We start from the raw sequence: 6,000 nt of genomic DNA, 5'->3' as shown, positions 1-6,000 counted from the left end.
CAGGTTTCACCTATTTATTTATTGTAGATATATATTGATCTTTCTTTAAGGATTTGGATATCAAAACAGTTGAGTGCATTCACTGGAGTAAGAGTGGAGAGATCTGGGCTTGAGTCCTGACTGTGCTGTTGAAAAGTTGTGTGGCCTTGGTTAAGTCCCCGTCACTGAGCTTCAGGATCCATTTGTAACAGGAGAGGGTCAGTAAGTGACCTCTCATGTGGGTTCTAGGTTTGGCCTTGACTCAGAGATTAGGCAAGAGGCTAGGGAGATGCTGAGTTTCCAGTTTTCGAAGATGTCCTGCCAGGGACATGTTCTTGGCCAGGAGGTCTAAGGTGCCCTAGTGGCAGGGATAGCCTTGCTCAGCATTAAGCCAGGAGACAGGTCCTTCCTCCTGTGGCCTAGTTTTGGTGTGGTTTACACTTAGCAGATAACGACAAGAAGAGTAGCATTTTGCACTGAGGCCATCTTCCACCTCCAGGCACTGTGAATCCTTTGTACTGTCCATACTCCTTCCTCACTGATGGAGGACACAATGGGAAGAAGCCATTCCCAGTTCTAGAACTTCTGCTTTGCTCAGCCAAAACCCTGTTGTGGTTTGGATACATTGGGAAACTTTTGCTGAAATCCTTGGTTTGCCTTAGGACATTGGCATCAAGGAGTGGGGAGCACCAGGGAACCTCAAGAGGAATTTACCACAAGTGGATTCTCTACTTGTCCATAGCCTCTCACCTATGCCGGGACTGGACTACTATGACAGACAGCATCTGTAAGATGAGGTGTTGGGGAAAGGACTGGCTAGGGGAAGACTCTTTCTGGACTATTTGCTCCTGGAAGGGTCCTTTCTGTGCCATACCATCCTGCTTCCTTGGCTCTGCAGGGCAGCCAAAGCCAGCCCCTCTCACTAGGGCTTGGGGAGAAATAGCACTCTTCTCTCTTCCCCCAGGTGGCAGGGCTATGGTGGCCCTTCCTACATGCCTGGACTCTGCCTGCCCTCTCCAGGACTCTCTCCCTTCCCCCAACCCCAGCCCTGTCTCTAAGCCATGGGGCAATCATTCCCATTTTCCCTTTGCCATTCTCAACCCTCGTCCCTCCACTCCCACCCCACTCCAGCAGGCTGGCCCCACTCCCTTCCATCTCCAAGTCCTCTTCCAGAAGATGCATTTGGGTCTCAGAGGAGTGTTTTCTGGAAGGCCATCTTTCAACATCCCTGCATTCCTGATGTGAGTCAGGAATTTGTACCTGGTGTAGAGAGCTCCCTCTCCCACCTCTCTGCCCAGCCTCGTTACCTCACTCCTGCTCCAGCCATTGCGATGGGCTCAGCCAGCTCCCTGTTCTGATGTGCCGCGCAACAGCTCAGGGTTCTTGTGACTTGGAGGTCCTCAGCAGGCCTGGGAGCCCGGATTGGAGCTTTGGCTGCTGGTGAGAAGCACTTACCTGCCAAGATTTGCCGAATGCCAGACGATCTCCCCAGCATGTGAATGCTTAATGGACATTGTCATCTCTGCCCTTTGGTCCTCCTTGCTTCTCTCTCAATTCAATAAGACACCTCAGAAGCAAAATGGAAATGGCGGCCCTTGCTCCAGGCAGGACATCAGGCTGTCTGGGGAGTTGGCCCTGGGCTTCTGTGTTGTGTGCATAGACTGCACAGTAAAACAGTCACTTTTGCCAACAAGAATGTGTGGCACCCCACATCTCCCTCCCTTGCACTCTAGGGCCAGACCACTCTCTGCATGGACCAGACCATCTTCCCAAACCCATGGTGCTTTTTTTCCCCCCCTCACTCAACCTAGACTCTGAGGTGGGGAGGGATGGATCAGAGGCCATAGTGGCCCATGGATAATCCTGAAAATGGAGAGGAGTAGGGTGAGGCAGAGGGAGCAGCACCCAACACCTGCACTGGGCCACAAGTGGGAAAGAACACAGGTTGGTTGCAGTTGAGTTGTCTGGCCGTCTGTATTTGGATCTATAACTGTACTTTGCCTGGCGCTGTGCGCAAGGTCTGAAAATACTGCTAGTACCTAGAAACATACAAGGCTACCCAGCCAAATCTTAATGTAAAGTAGCTAGAGCCATGAAAGTCCAGTATGAATTAAAGGAAAAAAGTATTGAATTACAAATAAGAAATGGTGTGTGTGTTTATTGCTTGGTCCATCGGTAGTCCCTCATCCCCAGTGTTTCTGATGTCCCTAGATATGCTCACAGCAAGTCATGAAGGCACGTGTGTACTGGCATGTCGCCCACATACACGCCTCCATGTCAGGAAGGGATGCAGCCTGATTAGATGGAATGGCTAGGGTTTTGAATTTTTATTTACTTCATGTTCGATATGTCTTATTTTTGACAAGTTCATACAGGCTTTTAAAGCGGGTTGTGATTTTCTCTATCACCATTACCCTCTCTCTTTTCCCCTCCTGTCTCTGCTTGTTCTCCCTCCTACCTTCATGCCTTTTTGTAACTCACTGGGTTCAATTAGGTTGCTTGTATAAGCATGGGCAGGGGGGCTACTTACTGAAGCCTGAGCAATTTATCAGTGGCTACACCTCAGAAGAAAACTCTCCCCCCCCAATAGATCCTCAGGGAGGGGTAAGGCCTCATGAGCTTCTACCCCATGCATGATGGAATAAAAGGCCCTGTCTCACTCAGGTTTTAAGCAGACACTGTGTAATCATGATCAGTGGACAGACAGCACTCATTTCTGTCCTGGATCCTACAATCTTTCCACTCCTTCTTCAATGTGTCAAGAGCCTTGAGGAGGGAAGAGTTTTAACTGTCACACCTGAGTACACTAATGTGTCACTATTAAGCAGTGGTGTGCCCATGGGTCCCATCTGTCATTTCAATCCTCAGTATTTAGGGATAATGCCTTTTATAAAGATGTGCATGTATATATCTTTTATGATGGTAGCTGGAATTGTACTAGAATAATTTTAATCTTCATATTTTTTTAAAGTTTTATTTTAAATTATGTGTGTATGTTCATGTCTGTATGTGCTTGTGAGTATAGTATAGGTTCCTTCAGAGGACAAGAGAGAGTGTCAGATTTCCTGGAGCTGGAGTTACAGGTGACCTGACATGGGTACTGGGAACTAAACTGGGGTCCTTCCGAAGTGCCACAAGCACCCTTAACCACTAAGCCATCTCACCAATCCCCTTTTTAGTCAGCATTGTTGTAAGAGTTGTGGTGAAGCTGGGTGTGGTGGCAAACATCTTTAATCCCAGCACTCAAGAGGCAGGCAGATCTCTGAATTTGAGGCTAGCCTGGTGTATAGGGCAAGTTCCAGGACAATCAGGGTTACACAGAGAAACCTTCGCCTCAAGGTCCCCCTCAAACAAAATAAAACAAAATCCCACAACCCATTGTGGTGGACTGAATCCTCAGTTCCCGTTATGCTTTTCCCTTTAGAGGATCTTGGCCCTTTTAGGAAGCTAGATACTGGAAGACAGAGTCACCTTTATGTTCCCTAAATTCGAAGCCACCTGAGCCTTCCCTACATTAGATCTTTCTTGCAGTTACCATCTTCACTCCTGATTAGGAAATGTGTGACGCTAGACAAGAGTGCACATTTCTCTCATGTTCTCTTGTATTTGTGTGCAGAATAGGGAATGAAAAGGCCAGATCCCACTCCTATCATGCTATCTCTAGACTTCTGGGTAGTTTTCACTCTCTAGTGTTAGTCTCCTCGGTTCAGGAAGTAGACTTGCTGGGTGGGAGGCAGAGCAGGCAGCAGCCGCATATTGTAAGCAGAGCAAACCCAGAGCATGTGGTCTTCAGAGACACTTTATTGACATGAACACAGACTTTACTGGAATTGTGGGCCTATGCACAAGTGAGTATACACACACACACACACACACTCACACACTCACACTCTTTTACAGACCTAAGATCCTGGGGTCTATTGAAAGCCTAACCTAGTATTTGACAAAGTGTGTTAATGTGAGCAGATGATGAGATTGATGAGCAAGTACCCCAAGGTCCTATTCAGACACATTTGCAGTGACTTGGTGAATTCACAGAACTAAGGCTTTCTCATTTATAAAACAGAAGTGAGAGGAAGGGGTGTGTGTGTGTGTGTGTGTGTGTGTGTGTGTGTGTGTGTGTGTGTGTGTGTGTGTGTTGTATGTGTGTACCACACTTTGTTTCCCTGTGAAAACTGGAAAAGACTGATGATACAATTGAGATATGTCTAGCTCTTGCCTCTTCCTTCAAAGGTGTCATCACAACCATTTCCCTGTGGTTTGTGCCCAGTATACTCACAGATTCTGAGAAAGGCATCCATCACTATGTTCATAGTTATGTTTTGATATGTAGTGGTAATGTAATGTGGAGAGGGTGGGCTACTGTTTCTTTCCTGTTTTGTTTTGTGTATGTATGTGTGTGCATGCGTGTTTTCTTTTCTTTTTTTTATTTTTTTTTTGAGACAGGGTCTCATGTAGCCCAAGTTAGCCTTTCACTTGTTATGTAGCTGAAACTGGCCTTGAGCTTCTGATCCTCCAGCTTCTAAGAGTGCACCACTGGATGTGTGTGTGTGTGTGTGTGTGTGTGTGTGTGTGTGTGTGTGTGTGTGTGTGTATCTTCATGTTTACAAATGTTTGCATATGGGCCATAACTTGTGTGCATGCACATGTGGAGGCCAGAAGTCAACCTTGGATATCATTCCTCGGGCACTGTCCATCTTGTTTGTTTTGGTTTTGGTTTTGGTTTTGGTTTTTGAGAAAGAATTTCTCACTCGCCTGAAGCTCACCAAGTAAGCTAAGCCAGTAACTTGGTGAGGCCCAAAGACCTTCCTGTTCTTCCTCCCTGGCACAGGGAGTACCAGAGTGTGCCATAATGCCTGGCTGTTTACATGGGTTCTGGAGATTGTGCTTGGGTGCTCCCATTTGTGTGGTGAGCACATTTCCTAGTGAGCCATCTCCTCAGCCTTGTCCCTTTCCTTAACCCCACTGCTGTCTTTCCTGGCACAATCATGCTCTGAAAACTTCCTCTTCTACTAATAATTCTAGTTTGATGTCTAGAGCGATTCCAGAAACTCTAAAGAAAGCTGGCATGTACAGTTATGTGAGGGTGGAGAAACCAAAGAATAATGCTGTCAAACGGACTGAGAGTGAAGCCTGAGATAGGAGCAAGCACTGGGTATTTCCACTCAGGGGTTGTGGTTTGATTCAAGACGTAACTGACAGTGTAAAAGTCATAGAGCAAGATTCTTTCCAGACCAACCAAGTTGAGTAGCTAAGTTCAAAGATGTTAAGTAGCATGAAAGGGAAAAAAAATCAGACCCAACCTTGTGTGACCTTCAGCAAATGATTGAGGATCAGTCACGGGAAATGCCCAGCACCAAGACAAACGTTGCAATTTCTAAGTGATTATAGCCCTTGAGAACTCTTCTAAGCCCTTTGGTAAGCAATAGCGCACCAGAAAACACTCCAGTGCTGCACACATCTAGTCTGGGATTCTAAGTCAAAATATAAGGAAGACATGGAGGTGGTGAGTTCCATACCTTGTAGGTTATAGCCATGATCTTCCATAAGGAAGCTCAGTTGTGATTCTGGATAAACCACATGTACAAACAAACCAGACAAAAATAGGATGGGATGGACTCCCAAAGCATGTGTCTAGCATTCACCAAGAAGGCAAGGGTAAAGAAGCCAGCCAAGCAGTAGGAAGCATAGAGGACAGTGGAGAGAAGAAAGGGCTGGACAGGAGGGAGAAGATGAGAGGAGGGTGAAGGAAAAAGCAGCGATGGTATCATTGGGAAGTGAAGTGAGACTTTGGGAGAGGGGAGACTAGGACTCAAACTCTCAGAGTACAGCAGGCTAGGCAACCTGATGACTTAGTAAACCTACATGATGTCAGAGGACCTCAGGTTCTTCATGGTAGCACTAAGCATCAACAGTGTTCATATCGCTGGAGCAGTTGTGGAGGAGAGAGAAAATAATCAGCCAAATGCTTTTCAAGCCCTATAGGTGTAAGGAAGGTACCAAGGATAGGAAGAATTTCGT

This window comes from Cricetulus griseus, chromosome 4, assembly GCF_003668045.3.
Source record: "Cricetulus griseus strain 17A/GY chromosome 4, alternate assembly CriGri-PICRH-1.0, whole genome shotgun sequence".
In the NCBI taxonomy this organism is placed as follows: domain Eukaryota; kingdom Metazoa; phylum Chordata; class Mammalia; order Rodentia; family Cricetidae; genus Cricetulus; species Cricetulus griseus.
Note: the sequence above shows the minus strand (reverse complement) of the source record.